The sequence below is a fragment of the Plectropomus leopardus genome, chromosome 8, assembly GCF_008729295.1.
Source record: "Plectropomus leopardus isolate mb chromosome 8, YSFRI_Pleo_2.0, whole genome shotgun sequence".
Classification (NCBI taxonomy): Eukaryota; Metazoa; Chordata; class Actinopteri; order Perciformes; family Serranidae; genus Plectropomus; species Plectropomus leopardus.
In genome coordinates this window covers 4,927,445-4,945,608 of record NC_056470.1, presented here as the reverse complement: position 1 = coordinate 4,945,608, position 18,164 = coordinate 4,927,445, and the positions used below count along the sequence as shown (strand labels likewise).

Here is an 18,164-nt window from a genome sequence, read left to right as displayed (position 1 = left end):
TGGCTTTGACGAGAGCATAAATGGGAAACTGAAGCTGGGGGCCGTCTGACAAAAATGTAAAGCAGTGAAAATACTCTCAATAAAGTGTACAATTAAACAGATATATGTTTCTTTTAGGTGAGACATTTTTTAAGGTAGATAAAATGCTCTTTTTTTTGCTGGCCCTCATCCACAGCAGTAGATTGGCAAGCTTTTGTGTGGGACTCCAGCACGCTCCTTCAAACTGGGAGCATGCTGACTTACATCTACCGTATGTAATTTACTGTTGATGGATAAGTAGCCCATACAACCCCACCTTAAAAAATCCAGACTATCCCTTTTAGGAAAACTTGATAAACAGCAGAAGTCTTGTCCTGATTTTGGGTTGTATAAAGGCTCAGTGTAGCTCGGACCTGGAATGAATCAGCCTTTAGTGTGACTTCATCATGTATTTTTCAGTCCTGCTCTTTACCACTGAGCTTGGATAAAGATCATCCAGAAGACACAATGGAGTTCAACATTTCTCCGGATGCAGTCACTTTGATGTTGCAAAAAAAGGAAATCAAAGGGGGTTATTGGAAGTTTTGAAATGCATAATGATGGAAACTAAAAAGCCCCACTGTGGTTACATCAAAGGGAGCGGCTACTTCAAGTGCCCGGGCCTTCTTTTAGGACAAAGGTAGAAAACTGATAATGAATGGAAGGATGTTCTTGACAAAGGCAATAACCAAAAGATAAACCTACATTTTAAAATTCCTTTTCTAAATGCCCTGGTTAGAGAAGACTTGATTGCCTGCCTCACATCCCTCCGAGTGGAGATTAAAAGTCGGCAGGTAAGCTGGAGTTAGGAGCCTGGCTGCGCTGGCAGGTTAACTTCCGCAAACATTTTTCTTCTCTCTAAAACACGAGGAAATCTAAAGATTTAAACTCCCAAGAACATTGACTGAGTATCTGCAAAGCTTTCTATTCTGCAAAACCACAGGCATTTGGAATCTGCATGCTTTATGTCTCCTAGCCAATATTCTAAGATTGATTTTCCCTCTTCCACCGAGAAAACAAAATGAATCACGCACAATTACCAAGGACAGGGAAAAGGGGAATTGGGGGCATCATAAATATTTATTTGCCAGCCCTGGGAATTTGTGCAATTCTGTGTGGATTTGCCAACTCATATTTAAGTGTCTGAATGATTTATATGGGCAGTCCTGGGCGTCACATTTGTCCACTGTCACCGTGAATCATTTATGTATTAACATTTATGGATTTATCCATATAACATATTCATGGCTGAGTTCTATTATCATTCAAATGGGTTCCTTGATCAAATGATTGGCTAAATTAAGTCATTAGCTTCAGAATTTCATCGGAGGTGAAATGTATTCCATGTGGAGAGGAATATATTAGTACATACACATTTGGACCAGTCATTTATAAAATTTGCTTTGTCAAAGCTCATATAAAGCCCCTTTCAGACTTCTGATTCGTAAACTTATTTTATCTGTTTCAGTAATGCTTTTTTGTCAATCAAACGTGTCCATTATGGAAATGTTCAGCATTATTCAGAACACTTTTGGAAAAAGGCCACAATGCTAGCTCCATTTTTGGTACCCTGGGACCCCAATAAATAGCAGTGAGTTTAAAAATTAATATCAAAGAATGGGTTTTTTGTTCACATTACTGACCACTGTGAGTGCAAGAAACACTCATACCACCCCCTCTTGTAATATTTGTTAATAATTCCTTCATTTATTAGATAAAATAAAGTTGAAATGTGCCAAAAGTAGAACTCTCTTTGTAAATATCCAACAGTGCAAGAGCAGAGAACAACAAGACATTAATTTTGGGCTTTCATTTAATTCTTAATTGTCTCACATGCTGTATGTAAAGAGCCTGCTCAGATGGAAATTGAAAATACAGGGAGGGGGTGTTGGTCTTATTATTACTGTGTTATTGTTTTTTTTCTTCTCCAAAATTGTAATGGTAAAAAAAAACAAAAAAAAAAAAACAATAATACCCTCAACAGCTTAAGACTGGCTCATTCTTTTTTTTGGGGGGGGGGGGGGGGGGGGGGGGGCTATTTAACTGAATTGATGGTTGAAAAAAAGGAAACAAATGAAAAAAACACTTAGTGGATGTGACAATAATTTGACACATTACGGGTGGCTCTGTTGTACAAGAAGGCAATCAATGTCTATAAAAAAACAGGGAATAAACTATCCAAAAAGTTGAGGTGCTCTGCTTCACTGTGCAGTGAAGCAGAGCACAGCTGGAAAGCCTTTCTTATGGTGGATTTTTGTTTTCTTTGCATTTAAGGTTTTTTAATAAGATAATTTAATACAAGGCAGAATGTACATTTAAAGAAATACTTCACCTCCCAAATGACCATTTCTATATTAGTTACTCACCCTGTGTTATAATGAATTTGTAAAAACACACAACTTGCGCAGTATATTCCAAGTCTTATTTATCAGTTGTGTGCTCAGCACTTCCCAAACAGACAGCCCTTTTTGACGGGAAGCTGAACTAAAAGTGAAACTTATCAATGCTCTTCTCAAAGCCAGACTCCATTCACAGATACATTCATTTTACCTTGTTGAACCCGGGAGCTACTGATCTACCGCTCACTTTATTTATACTTTGTGTTATTGTGTGACATTAGTGAAGCTGAACAAACCCTTAAAAATGCCAAAGTCAAAGTCAAACTAACTGATTGAAGCAGTGTGAGACCAGCAGCTCCGATGTTCAGAAAGGTAAAATTACTGTTTTTTTGTCATGGAGTCTAGCTTAAAAGACTACATAAATAAGTTTCATAGACAGTTCTCTGTCAGACAGAGCTGTCTGTTTGGGAAGTACTAGCTGATTCTCATTCAGACGTCATCAAATATTGCTGCTTTCTCAGTGATTGTGCTATAAGATACCAACACCAAAAGCAACCTTTCATGGCAGTACGATACATGCCGAGTGTTCTGATACGCCACTGGACAGCCCGACGGGCACCTGGTGTGGCTGTATAATATGCTGCTGGATGGCATCAGGTTGAAATGCTAACAGTAATGGCGTAATATAAAGAACCTGAGGGTCCCTTTAGGACAGGCAGAAGAGGTGGTGGATAGGTCAAACAAACCCCGGACTTTCACTTAGGAGCCCGGTGTACACTTCCTGAAGGAATGTAGAGCTAAACCATGTTCTTTTTTTTAACCTAACCATGTGCCTTTGTAGCCTAAACCTAACCACGTGCTAATGTTGACATCCCAGCGTTAGTTGCAGCATCTACAGCATCATCCACAACATCAACAGCAGATGCAAGAGAATACCTAGAGCATTAAAAGTAGACGTTGAAGTCCACTGACAAAGCGGCAAAATGACAACTTAGGATAAGAACGTGTTGCAAGCACTAAGCATTCAATTGAATGAATGAATGAGATTTGGACATTCTGCACGAGTTGCACAACATTACAGAGAGTTACAGAGATTATAGAGATATAGAGTTTGTAAACGGATGTTTTGATATAGTGTTTGTTGTTGTTAAACATGGACCCCAATTTGTTCAGTTTTTGGATTCTTCATTCAGTGTGGAGGCATGTGTGAATAACCTGTCTTTGTGAATTCATCACATCAGGCAGTGAGTACTCTGTATACATATAGTAATTTCGATGGTTAAGATTTCCCTTAATGTCTGTAAATATATTACCTTGTTGTGTGTTGCTTTTATGTTAATATGGTGGTATCCAATTCTATATTGTCTTACGTAAAATGTTAGTTATGTTTGACTTGATAAGAGATAATCATCAGGACTTTTTCACAAAAAAGTGACTCTGACCCTTATTTAGACATGTTAAACTGTTGGCACAATTATGTAACTAGGCGCATGTCTGAAAGAGGCTAAGAAAAAAAGCTGTCTTGTTTTTTTTTAACCTCATCCTTTCTCCTCCACTCCTCTGCAGGTTCAAAGACATCCATGCTACAAAAGGAACTGAGGCCAGTCACTTCACCAGAACATTGTGTCCATTCACCAACGAGACTCCCAAACTTTACACCAGGTTTGACCTTCAGTTAAAAAAAAAAAAAAAAAATAATAATAATCCAGAGCTTCTGCGAGCTCCACAGTGAAAGACTCTCGGCAGACACTTCTGAGAACTGTGAGAAGTCTCGAGTGAGCAGCATGGTACACCATCGGCATTGAATCTTCATCCAACAAAATCCCTGTGAGGAACAGGGCAGTGGAATATTCACTGAAGAACATTAGCGTTTTTCTTTTTGTCCTTGTTATCCAAACATCAGGTCTGCAGGGGGAGGCTCCTTGAAGATTTTTTGTACCTTTGTGGCTTGATTTAGACTTGTCAGAAGGTCTTTCAGAAGTCAGCCCCCTTCATCTTCTTTACTATCCCCGCTATGAAGCCGTCCAGGGTTATATTCCAGCCAAGTTTCTTTAATGACAGCTCGCTGCTAAAGACTTTATAGAGGGTCCATTGGATTCTATCTCTCATTTGGCTGGGTGTGAAACTGTACACCTCCAAAATCTCTGCATACACAGGGGCGGACGTTGTGAAAAAAGCAAGAAAGTCAATGGGAACGTCACAGAGGAGACGACAGAGACAAGCTGACTGTCTTTACTCAATGTCTGAAGGTGATGAAATGTGGAAAATTTGGACGACCTAGCTTATAACTTATGTTTTTCATGTGGTGCCAACATAGACTAGAAGAGTAGTTTTTGTCAATGAACCTCACACATCTTGTACACACCACTGGGAGCATTTAGCAGATGTGGACCCCTGGCTCATTTTAATGGTCGATACGTGTGTGTGTGTGTGTGTGTGTGTGTGTGTGTGTGTGTGTGTGTGTGTGTGTGTGTGTGTGTGCGCGCGTGCGCATGTTTGCAATACACTGTGAAATAAGTCATATCCAATGCATTATTCATACTCTTGTATATTTTTGGGACACGCCCAGACCAGAGCTCACCATCTGGCAAGAGAAGCATTTGTGATTTTACAGATGTTGGATCTCATTTGACTCTTCACGGATGAATCCTGGGTTTTTCTTTTCTTTCGTGTCTTTTCTTTAGCACATAGAGATATTTATATCGGGGGGGGGGGGGGTTATATTATTGAAACTATGAGACAGATCCGCAGTGTGTCACATAAGTTAAATTCTGTAATTAAAATCGATTCATGCGTGATTAAATGTATTCAGAATCCTTGTCTAAATCGACTATATTTTGATATGAAATGTTTTGGCCAGCTGGACGTGCTGTTTGCTGATTTCAGATGCTTGATATATTTGAAATTATGTATATATATATATATATATATTCAATTAATGTACTTTATGTTCTGTGGGTCTCATTCCAAGAAAGAAAAGGAGGAGCACAAGAGGCATTCTTCAGAGAGAAGTACAAGTGGTGGATGCGATGACACGAACATCGGAAGATATCTCAAAAACACAGCCTAAGATAAAACGTAATAATTATGACATATTTGTTGCAGGGTGATTGCAATAGATTGCATAATATTGCACAGGTGTTCCTGTTATTGTGTCCACCCCGTTTTTTTCATTTCTTTGTACTAAAAAACCCTGTACATCTCCATCTTAATGTATGCATTTGAGGATATAAAGAGAGCGTCCGCTCCCGGGAGCTGCGGAGTGTGTATCTGGTGTGTGTGTGTGAGTGTTTTCCAGGTCAACAGTGGTCTGTGTAGTGAGAAAACGCCAATTTCCACCTGATCCCATACCTTTGATTTCATGCTGCCTTTATTTATCGCTTCTTTGGTTCGCACTCACCGTAAATAAATTGTCCCTTTGATTTGAGTCACAGTCGATGCAGGAAGAGCCGCTGCAGTCGCTCCCAGCAGGGCGGCGGCGGCGGCAGGGAAGATCTGGATTTTGGTGAAAATCTAAATAGGGACAGAAACAAGGATTATTTAGATTTCTATCCGTAAAGTGGTCTACAAATGTCAGTATCTGACAGTAAGTGGGCATTTATACCAGCACAGATAATCTCTAACTATATTCTCTGAGTTCTAGCACTGAGCTGCTGAGTTTCAAGCTCTGGTGCAGAGTGGTGGAAGGATTGTCTCTGGCCCCAAGCTGAGGGAGTGTCCTTAAATTGTCAGGACTATAAATGCCTTCTGTGGGCCTCAAATGTCTCTATATAAATATTTTATACTTTTATTTCACACTGTCCTTGTTTTGAAAGAGGCTTTACTTGAAAACTACAATACTATGGTCCAATTATTTCCCAAACAGGGACACAGCAACAGTCCGGAGACAACGGGAACAATAAAAAAGAACAAAGTTTGCTTGTGAAGACTAAAATGAAACTGGGTAAGCCCATGTGTATGATGTATTATGATGCAGACTACTGCATAATGCATTATAATGGCGGAGTGTTATTACTTTGCAAAAGTTGCCGCATGCCTTCAAGTGAGGGATAATCCACAATCGGGTGTGCAGTTATTAAATAATAACAAACAAAGTGCAGGTATAAGAAATATAACACACAAAAGGCGAGTTTCCATTAATCCTCAAACTGCACAAATTGAAATTTTGAATTCAAAGTTCACAAGTGGGGTATTTACTGGCGTATTTTATGTCGTAGCACAAAACGTGAAAGTCTCTTCAGCTTGCGTTAACCACAGACCTTATTTAGGGCCTTTAACCAAAAACCCATTTAAAAAAAACATCGACTTTGAGACAAGGGAACTGAAATGCTAAATCGTTTCCAGGTTTTATGACTCATTCCTGACAGTGATACGGCCTACGTAATTACATTCTAGTTTTCCACTTTCTACTTACAGTTGAAAAGTTATGAAATAAAGAGACATTACAGTGTTTTACAAGGACTGTACCCACAGCAGTAAAGCAACGGTTTCTGTTGAAGTACAGCAACACCACTTGGACAAACCACACACAGATCTGCAGTATACAAAAAAACTAGAACCGGTTGTATTAATAAAAATGGCTGTCAGTTACGTTTGTTTATGATTATGATCACAATTGCTAATATTTATTCAGACAGTGGAATGTGAATATTGGAGGATGTGAAACCACTGAAAACAGCAGCTCTCCATCTATAAGTAGCCTAATTATTTAGGAAAGTGATGAGGGTGCCATTTTAGACCTGTGCAGTTATTTTAAAAATTGCTCACCATTGCCATTTAATAAAATATATTACAATGACTTTAATATTCGACAAAGTCATAGCTGCTCATAACTGCTTGACTCAATTTGCATTAAATGTTGTTAAGTTTTATGAACATCATGGCGCTTTTTGTAACGCTTAATTTTATAAGTCCATAGTTTTCTTTTTTTCTTTTAGGAAAAAATTACAGGTAAAACAAATTGAAAGATTGATAATTTATCATTTGTAATTAACTGTTAACATCGCATAACCTTTGCAATTAGTCTACATGAAAGCATATAATCCTGTCTATGTGGAGAGTGATGCTTTCAATAATAAAAGAATGATTAATATGTTTTTTTCTTTGGTTTAAATTAATCATCTTTCAAAGAAATCCCTCTTGAAACCAAGAAGTGTGATGATAAAGTCAACACAGCCAACTAAACTCCAGCGACTGTTTCAGAACTCTCTTTTCTTTTCTCTACTCTTTACCTGCATTTGGTACCAAATTACAGAGCCAGTTTCAGGGAACCTTAAAGAAATAATTAATAACAGGCCCGTAAAATAAAGTGTTACCATGCTTCCTATAACCATTATTATTGTTTTTCTCTCCCTTGCCACACAGTGTCTTTACATAATAAAATGTAATAAGAAATGGAAATATTTGCTGTAAGGTGAAAATGGTGAAAACAGCCCAACATGCAGCATCATCAAGAATATGATGTGCTCCAGTTGGCTGCAGAAACTCGGAGACGTGTGGTTTCTGTGGTTGCTGCCGAGCCAGTGTTCCCACTCAACTCCCACTCAGTTAGAGAAGTTCTTTTCAACGAGGCCCTGCTGCTGCTCCCTTCCACTTCCAAATGTCTGTCTTGCTGTCTCAGGGTTTTGAATGTGGGTTGCTGTCAGGATCAACAAATGGTACGAAGGTGGTATCCGGCCACCTGCCATCTACGGTGCAACACAGAAAAAAACCTTTTCTTTCCCAGGAGCAGACAGTGAGCTGCTGTGTAGCTATTATGGCAAACTACAATCGCACTCTGTGTATCCTGATTACAGACGGAACTGTAACATTCATCAGACCTTATTATCTATATGGAAATACAGTTATTTAGCATGAGTAATTGTGATGCTTGGCCAAGTCATTATTTTCATATGTAATGCCTTAATGAGCACTTTTAGAAAACATTATAGGTTATAAAGGCTTATAGAGGTCTTATGATGCACTACCCATAGGTTTTTTTTTCATTTATAGAGTTTTTTTCAAGCCAAAAGGACATTTCAAGGTGAAGAAAATACAAAAAAAACCCCCCAACATATTAGTGAAACAAATGCATATCCATATCAATACATTTATACATGTATGCACATACATAACAGTAGTTTATCAGGTATTAGGAAAAACCTTTCTGGAAGACACGGTTTTGAGACGAGATTAAAAAGCGAGAACCACTGATCTGATGCTCATTGGGAGGTTGTTTTAGAGCTGAGGAGACAGCATCAGAGAGGCTCCATCACCTTTAGGCCAGACGAGAACGGCCTACCAAATACGTCAAAGTCTGTCCTTTGTGTTTTAAAAAAATAAAATCTCATATTCATATGATACCATTGTGAAAACAGTCTTCGTACACATGGATCTGCAAAAACAACCAAAACTGCTGCAGTGTGCATGGCAGGCCAGCAGTTGGCAGTGTAATTTTGTGATGACACACTACAGAAGAACACCATGCGCCAATAGCTAAAGGCGTTCTACAGGGCAGTGAGTATAAACAAACCGCTCTGATCACAGTAGTGGTGCAACAAGTCTACACTTTGCTGGAGGAGTGTTAATAAACTCAGTAGTCCGCCATTGTTACGCATGCTGGAAGTGCGGCCGTAACGTCACTGTTCTCTCAGGATCCACACATTAATCAAATCAAATCAATCAAAAAATTACAGTTTAAGTTTAACATTTCATGCAAAAAAGTTTTTTTAACCTGGACCCTGGAATAGTCAGAGGACATAGACTAGCAAACCTAAGGACCTGTTTGGACGGTACGGTGTGAGGAGCTCTGCTACATGCTGCAGCTTTTTTTAAGAGCCTGGTATGTTATTTAAAGCACTTTACAATGGCTTGTGGAAGCCAGTGAAGCTCAAATTGGTGTGGTTTGGTCAAAAATCTAGCTGCTGAATTTTGAATAATTTGGGGTTGTTTCGTAGCTCAATTGTTTAGGCAAGTGTTCAAGACATTGGAACTCTAAATCGATTGAGCCTGAACTGACCCTCCGGGTTCAGGCTGAGCTGGGCTGTAATTTCTCACTATTCTCTCGTGCTTGAATCGGGTTAGATTCTCGCCAGTTTAATGTTTGATTATTTATTATTATTTATTATTATTATTATTATTATTATTATTATTATTATTATTATTATTATTATTATTATAATTAACTGTCGTGAACTTTCGTGCTTAAATGGATCTTTGGCGGAAGTTGTAATTGACAGATTCAAGAGGGGGGTTGATGTAACAATAAAGAGAGAGTGCAGGCGAGAGAGGGACAGAAAACAGCAGAAAGAGAAAGTGGGCCTGCAAGGTGACGTGGTTGGCAGGATTTACTTCTCCCCCCAGCACTGTGAGAGATGTGTGTAACATTCAACAGAGAGCGGTGATCAGCATCTACACGTTGCATTACCATGGATTGCAGTGCGTACTAGACGCACTGAGGGGCACTTTGCTGAACCTGTCATGCACGACGTGACAGACTGACAGAAATAGAAAAAGAGGTGGTGCAAAGAAACACACCGGCACTTAGCTTGTAATACATGTTTTAATATGAAAAAAAATTATTTTACAATAAATAAAATGTAAATTATAAAAGAAGCCTATATTAACAGTACAGCAGAGCTCTACAAGGCGTTTTCTGTGTTACTGAAGGACAGAAACTGATCTAATTTTAGAGATATTCCTCAGTTGATAAAAACACAAGTGGACTACTTTCTTTGCATGTTGCTCAAGGCTACAGCGACTTTCCAGGATAACACACAGGCTTTTTGTAGCTGGCCATAACTCCGATCGTAGACATGTGAGATATGCAAACATTTTTTGGGTTTTAGGCGTAATCTTTGGATACAGCACATTCAGAATGTGCATCTCAGCTGATGTTTCTACTGCAGTGTGCAGCGCATGGCCTCCTGCCTGTTTACAGTCGGCTCTGTGCTTTGTCATGGAAACCAGCAGTTTGAGGGCTGGAGTGGAGATGCATGCCCAAAAAGAAAAACTCACATTCAGGTTAAACATTATGAAAGACTTGGATATTAACAGGATTTTTTGCACAAGCACAAATATCAAAACACTGACCTTTCAAGAAGGTGGTGGGTGGAATAAAAGAGGGAGACTGCATTTATCGGCTTAACAGGTCTGCTACTGATGGAAAACCTTGAAAAAAAACAAACCTATTTTGATGCAAAGATGCGAAACGGAACAAGCAGCTCTAGCCTCTTTTATGGTTTGATGTGATAAACAACAAGTGAGGGCAGGTTAATCGGAGTATGCACGGCTGCATGTAAACGTGAATATTATTGCAATATTCATTTTCATTAGCTGTGTAAACAACTTGTGTTGGAAAATTGATTTTTCCAAAATGAGGGCAGAAACCAGAATAGCATGAGAATGTAGGGTGAAGTCAGGTCATTTGAGCCATCAAACAAATAAGATTTTACATCTTGGGCTCGTTACCAAACATGTTATTGCATTCTTGTTACAAATGTTCTTTACATAAAGCAGTTTACATGATGTTTGAAGAAGTGGAATTATTGTGCTAGTCCGGCTAAAACTGGAATTTTATTAAAAATGTTAAGCCGACTGAAATTGGATTGAACTGAATTTGTCGAAATTGAACTAACACACCCAAATAATGTGACTGGAAGTCGAGCTATTCCATAATGTTAACACCTTAGTTGGACTTTAACTGGCGTTCTGAGCATTCTCCTAGTCGCTGTGCCATCCTCCCTCGTGGTTAGAGATAGGGACTGTTTATGAGGGGAAAGGGGTTCTGCAAAATGGGAAAGGAAAAGAAAAGTAAGCACTGGGGAGGGACTTGTGTTTTTAATTGTGGCTTAGATGAGGGACATACAACTTGAAAAGGTAGTATTTTACATTTATTTCTAATAAAAAAGTCACACCCCAACCACCCCGACTCCTATAGTGTGTGCAATATTCAAAGCGGGCCCACAGGATTAAGGTGGTTTTCAGAGTTCTAGGTGGTTTTCTTGGCAATCTACTAATAAGTGTCCCAAATTACCTGACTTCACCCTAGTTATAGTAGATATGGGCTTTGTGTAATATTTTTAATGGTAAAACACGTCCCTACACAGACTATGCCCAGAGAATTAGTGGAAAAATATGATTATATTTACAGATTAGCATGCAAATGGGAATGTGTCCAGTAACTAATGAATAAAAGAGTGTGTGGATGTGAATTTGAGGTTGTGGGTGGACAGACACATGGTAAATGGTGGTGTTAGAGCACAGAGGCACCTACAAGTCACTACATCTGTATGATGTGAGCTTTATTTCTGGGCTACACGCCTTCTCAAGTTTTATCCAGGAGCTTCAGTTTGTGTCAGTGTCAATCCCAGATAGCCAACATCCATCCTGCAACATAATAACACCTGACGCTCCATCCATTCCGCTCTCACTGTTTTTAAAGTCATTGTGTCTGCACTTGTGGGAAATCTTTCCCCTCTTTGATAAAACCTTCAGATGCGGGATGGACAAGTGTTTGAGCACTACAGGGCCTTTTGTCATTGTGTTGCTGTTGTGAGTCCTCCACATCCACAATAGATCCCTGGCCGAGCCTAATGAGACACAAACACACCCCCGAGGCTCACACCGACTTGCTAAACACAGCGTCGTCGAACAGCGTCGCAGTGTAGCGAATTAGCATTTATGCCCACATAAAAATCCATTTACTGATCCATTAGCTTAGCATAGTGCTAATGAGTTGCCGCTGATGACTCACAAGGGACTTGGGTTAGCAGGCGAGTCATCATTAAAGGGAGGCACGACCAGGGCAGCAGCTTCATACATGCGAAGAGAACATGGTCTATGCTGCAGAAAGCTACAACTTCATATTCACCCAACTTTTTTTTTAACATTTTCTTTCATCTCTTCTCTTCGACACCCGCACGTGTTGCCCTGAGGGAAATGGAAGTGTCGCTGTCACATGAAATCTGTTGTACCATCCCTCAAACTAACAATGAGGAGGTGGCTGCACTCAACAATTACAAGCTGTCCCAGATAAGCAGAGCAGCACCGGCCGTAGAAAACACTTCATCCGCGGTAAGTGAAAAGCAGAATACAATCAGAAGTATCAATGGACTGAGCCCTAAGCAGCAGCTCGTATCGACCGCAGAGATTTCAGGAGTGATTTCTTACTTTTATTTTCTTGCCCCTTGCTCACTATTATTACAACAGACTCTTCAATGTCAAATTCAGACCTGCTTAGATGAAGGTATGTGCATCGCGGCACCACCCGGCACCCACTTGACACCGATGAATGTAAAGAGCAGACATGCAGCTGAATTAAATGTCATTCACAACGCTGAGTGATTTCCTATGAGGAAGGAGGCAGGCGGAATGATATCATCCGAAAATGTTTCTGTGCTGCCAAAGCCCTCTCAGACCAGGGGCCCCTCTGCGGTGTTTCCACACTGAAGGGGAGTCGGCTCCGGGGGGAAGATGAAGGTATAAAATGGTCGTTTTGCTAGAGCAACACAAGCTAATTTATCATTCTCCAGGGGTCAGGCGACGCTCCCTTGGTTGTGAATTTTAATGTTGTTTTTTATGGGTCTTAATAAACTCTATTTTGCTGCGAGCGTTTATGCAGAAGAGCACAACATCCTTCACTCGGCTCATTTAGTGAGTCAAGGAGAGAGGGGCCGGAGCCAAATTTAACCAATGGAGTCATCATTTTCTAGCACTAATAGGACATGGCGAGGTGAAATATTGAAGGTATTGGGAAAGATATGGGAGTCAATCACATGTTTTCCGAAGATCCATGTTGCACTGTCAGATTGTGCATGCTGGGTAATAGTAAACTAATTATGACCTAGAAGAAGTAATATTTCAAGAGTGATGTCATGGCGAGCATTATACTGTCAAGGCTAAAAGCCGTTTCTCACCAGAGCCATGCAAAAATGCAACGAGGCTATACAGAAAATGTGGAATTTGTGGCATGATCTATGCACACCAGACTCTGTTTGGATTATTTGCATTGCCATGTTCCATTTTTAAAACATAAAGTAAATGAGGCCCAACAGAGTGCTCCAGGAATGAGTTTTAAAACCCAGACATAAGTTAGCATTTCAGCCCCTCTAGTTCCATCATCTCAAGGTTAGTGTTGTTGTTTTTTTTCACCCTTTAAAACCTGAGAAATTCGTTTGATTTTTATCAAAAACACGGAAAGAGGCAACCAGCAGCTTAACAAAACATGGCCCAAGAATTTGTAAAAACGAAAATTATCTGAAAAAAAGAAAGAGTAAAAGAAAGAAGAAAGAAAAATAAGAAAGAAAATAATCATTAAATATCTTATCTTAATATATATATATTTATCTTTATTATATATATATATATATATATGCCATACCATAAACTTAGTGGACCACTGAGTAAATAGTGTTATAGCCATCTGCAACCTATTTCAGTATAAATTGCAGGGGAAGAGCACAGACAGTAAAAAAATAGATTTTAAATCCTTTAAATGGATAATTTAGCAATGATTCACTAAAAAAAGAACTGGTGTTAGTGGAGCTGCCCGCAGCTAAAGTTGAATTGTCTTTAGGCGGCCTCTTGGACCAAACAGAAAAAGCAAAGCCAGGGGTCACATTTTGCCATTGACCCATTTACGCAGCAGGAAATTCACTGTGATGAGGGTATGGATCTCCACGCAGGCCCACTGACTTGTTTATCGAATTTTAAAAGGTTGACTGGCACCATTTAACTCCGGGGTCAACTCATCACATGATTTCTTCCTGCCACATCTGTCTCGCTGACCCCCAACCCTGCACGCAGACAATTAAAAGGCCTACTGCTGAGGATGTTGTTTAGCTGAACGCTTATTGCCTTTGGACTCAGCGGCAGCTACTCGTCTCTTACACAAAGGGAACATCCAGATGTCACAGAGGACACCGTGTACTGGTGTGAGGAAATGGACAAATGTACATTTTATTAGGGCAACAATGGAGAGACATAACAGGCTCAAAGTCAAGTGCAAAGCCTCACTGCATGTCAGCAGAAACACAGAATACTCTAGTTATGGAAAACATACAGATGTATTTCTTTGAATGAGATACATAATAGATGTATAATGAATGAGGACATACAGAGCACAGCAGCTGCATTATTATAATAATGAAATTATGTTATTCATTGAAGAATAATGGCAGCCTCATGCTTTAACTCATTTACGGAATAAAGTTAAACAACTATCACCTTTCACAATTATTTACGTTTATCATGGAAATTCATCATAAAGACCATTATACTAAATGCTATCATTCTCATTAGGGGATATATTAAAACATATCTCTTGATTAAAGACAGACATCATAAATTAATGCTGTTCTGAATACTCTATGATTGGCTCACTGTTCTGTAACCCTGTGATTATGAATGATTAAAGTAGTGGATCTGAAACTTTTTTTCAACAATGTGCCTCCTGTGAAATGTTTTTTTTTTCTTTTTTTGAGCCAAGTACCTCCTGACCAGCACAAAACAATCAGTACAAAAACTGGCTTCCTTGACGCCAGTTCTTTTTTCCCCAGTAACAGTGAATATTAACATGAATGTGACTGCGTCTCTTGGCAGTTTATGGTAGTTAAAAATTGCATTGAAAACGTGATTTATCAAACATCTTTCCATCTTTTATTGAACTAAATATAATAATTATTTTTGGAACGCATGACTGATAGATTTTAGGTTAACATTACAAAACATATATGTACCCCCTGAAGTACATCAAAGTACCTCTAGAGGCACTTTGGAGTACCCCCACTGCCCCATTTGAGGAACACGGGATTAAAATTGCTCTAGGCGAAATTCAGAGTGTATGAGTTGTTTGCACACCATTGGCAATATGTAGGTAACAGCCAACAGTGCTAACTCCATAAACAGTGCTACCAACAGCTCTGACAGAGCTGATGATGTTAACAAGAGGGTGGGCGCTATGCTTCCCAATATCTATTGCTGCCTTCACATGCTCCTCAGAAATACGATATTTACAAAATACTAGCACATGAACGGCCCTCCAAAGTCGTGATTATGAGAGGAAAATTGGGAAATTTGAATGATGTGCAAGTTGCCGAGTTGTTGATGTTTGTGTGACGTTTCAGGGCAGCATGAATGGCGGAAAGCGTGGAAACAGTGTCAACAATTGACAATAAAAAATTCTGTATTTCTTATTTCGTTCCTAGTAGCTGTCATTTATTTTTAGTAGTTGTATATTGTAATATATGCTTCTATTATCTGTAACAAGAAAGCTAACTTTTAACTATAAAGCATGCTAATCGAGTATACTAACACTGATAAAAACATTATTTTATAACATGAGTTGCCGACTTGACATTGGACACAGAAGGTGGCTTTTGGCGTCACCCTCATACGCTGAAAGCCCTGACAAAGTGGACATTTTTGAAAAGTTCAGAGTGAGTCTTGGCTGGAATACAACACACAGAGAGGTAACTCTGCTCAGAACACCATTACTCCAATAAATCTTTAAATAGCAAATTGATGTTTGCTGCTATGTTATTTAACCATATGTCACATACAGAACCTTTAAAGCCCATAATTTACCTTTTTTTAAAAAAATTGCACCCTTAAACAACTACTTATAGCTCACAGCACTGACCTGCTGTGATGATGAAGTCTTTCCCTGCATTTTATGTGAACCAGTTAAACTGCAATTAATAATAGAAACCTTTATCTTTCATGTAATTATCGTCAGTAAACATGGCTGAATAACCCCAAGCTGTCTATCCATTCAGACTACTGCCTCAGTCCCATAACGGGTGATTAAGCACAATCCATATTTGATCACCAGGACAAACTCCCTTTTCCATGCCTGCAACCAAAGAAATTAGATATTCTCAACTGTGAAATATGTAAAAGTAAAAAAAAAAAAGTCTTTCATTGCAGGCAGTCTGTCATTGCCAGTCTTGATTAGCTCAAACTGTGCTGAGCTCAGTGTACTGTCCCGGCCCTCCTGACTCCAAGACAAGGTCCTCTGGGTTTTAGCTGTGACAGATTGAGGGTGTCAGGAGGGACTCCCAAGGGTGTGTGTTTGTGTGGGCATGTGCTCAGTCGCGCATGTGTGTGGCACCAGTTAAAGTGTGTGTGCATGCATTTGCTTTTTGTGCATCAGTGCATGATATAATGTGTGCTCATTTGTGTGTGCATGATCTTCGAAGTACGTGAGTGCGAGCGTGTGTGTGTGTGTGTATTTGTGTGCATGTGGTTGGAGGCTGAGTGTACCCGGGCTAAGATCTCGTCTGTGAATCACATGTCTCCCATCAGTCTGACAGCATTAAGCCGAGCCCAATCAATACCCCGAGGGCCTCCAATCCCTGCGACTGAACGACACGGAGAGAGATAGACACACCAAAAGGGTGACTGAGAAAGGGGGGAGAGGGGGAGACAAAGAGAGTGTGATGGAGAAATGACTTGTAAAGTGATGGATGAGAGCGTCGAGTCCAAGGCTACATTCACGTCGCAGCTTAAGTGTCCCTCGTCTTATTTATGTCCACACATTTGACTCAGTCTGATGTTTTCTGAATAGCAAACAATATGTCACCAAGTTGTTAATTTCCATCCTGACTATATGAGCGTGTGTTTTGCCTTTCAATCAGATCCTAAAGAATGCAGCGCGTGTACAACTCCGATTAAAAATGCTCATCAGTCGCTTTAGCTGAACACAACACTCAGCTGTGATTGTCGGCGGCAACCAGTTTTTTTTTCATTTGAAAGTCAATTTTAGGTATTGTGTGCCTTCCATTCAATTATGATTTATGATGATTGTGATTTACAAGTACTATACAAAAACAATAATAATTGCATGTTTTTGTTTAGTTTGTTTGGTGGCTGAGGTTGAGGTGGTGGGGCACGCTGATAGGACTCAACCTTACCTGAGTGCCGACAGAATGCAGACAGATGCAGAAAGAGACAACAGGCGGGTTTCCGTTAGAGATTTGTGCAAAACTGAAGTGAAATTTTCAAAATGTTAATAAGATACAGTTGCAAGATTACAGTGTTTCCATTGATTGATGTAACTTCTCTTGCGAAAACATTCCAAGAAGCATGGTGATGGACGTTCAGAACATTCATTCATTCATTCATTCATTGTCCGTAACCGTTTGTCCTTGTTAGGGTTGCGGGGGGGCTGGAGCCAATCCCAGCTGTCATTGGGCGAGAGGCGGGGTACACCCTGGACAGGTCGCCAGACTATCGCAGGGCCGACATGTACAGACAAGCAACCAGTCACACTCATTACACACCTACAGCAATTTAGAGTCACCAATCAACCTGACATGCATGTCTTTGGAATGTGGGAGGAAGCCTGAGACCCCGGAGAGAACCCACACAGACACGGGGAGAACATGCAAACTCTGCACAGAAGGGCCCCCACGCCCAAGGTCCGAATGTTTACAACATTAGCAACTTTATTTCTATTGTAGCCACCCCACTGGCTGTCATTATTTACAATCGCAGGTGACATAGGCATGTTATGGAGTCATAATGGAAAGGCAAGCCCCTTATACGTAGAAGTGGCCAGATATGAGGGATTTCTGGGAGGTGATAGTCCACAATTTCAGAGAGGAATTGTGGATTCAAAACGTCCGGATGATTCACTCAACTTTTGAAGAGTTATGTGATGCAATAACAGCTCTTATAGCTCCTGCTGCATCATGAGGGAGCCAGTTCCTACTGACAAGCACACAGCCATAGCATCATGTGACCTAGAAAAGCCAAAATCATGTTGCCATTGTAGTTTTGCGAAATATGGCTTTTTCAAATCACCTGAAGTACCACCTCAAAATAAAT

The 18,164-nt window shown here is 39.9% G+C and overlaps 1 protein-coding gene across 2 annotated transcripts in view; it reads left to right on the top strand.

Annotated features, from left to right (window-relative positions):
• tafa5l (TAFA chemokine like family member 5, like) overlaps positions 1–4,243 on the top strand; it is a 69,002-nt gene extending 64,759 nt beyond the window's left edge. For both annotated transcript variants that reach the window (XM_042492142.1, XM_042492143.1), the window contains exon 5: positions 3,924–4,243. The gene's annotated coding sequence lies outside the window, so the exon portion shown is untranslated. The remainder of the gene's footprint in view (positions 1–3,923) is intronic.
• The last annotated feature ends 13,921 nt before the right edge of the window (positions 4,244–18,164 follow it).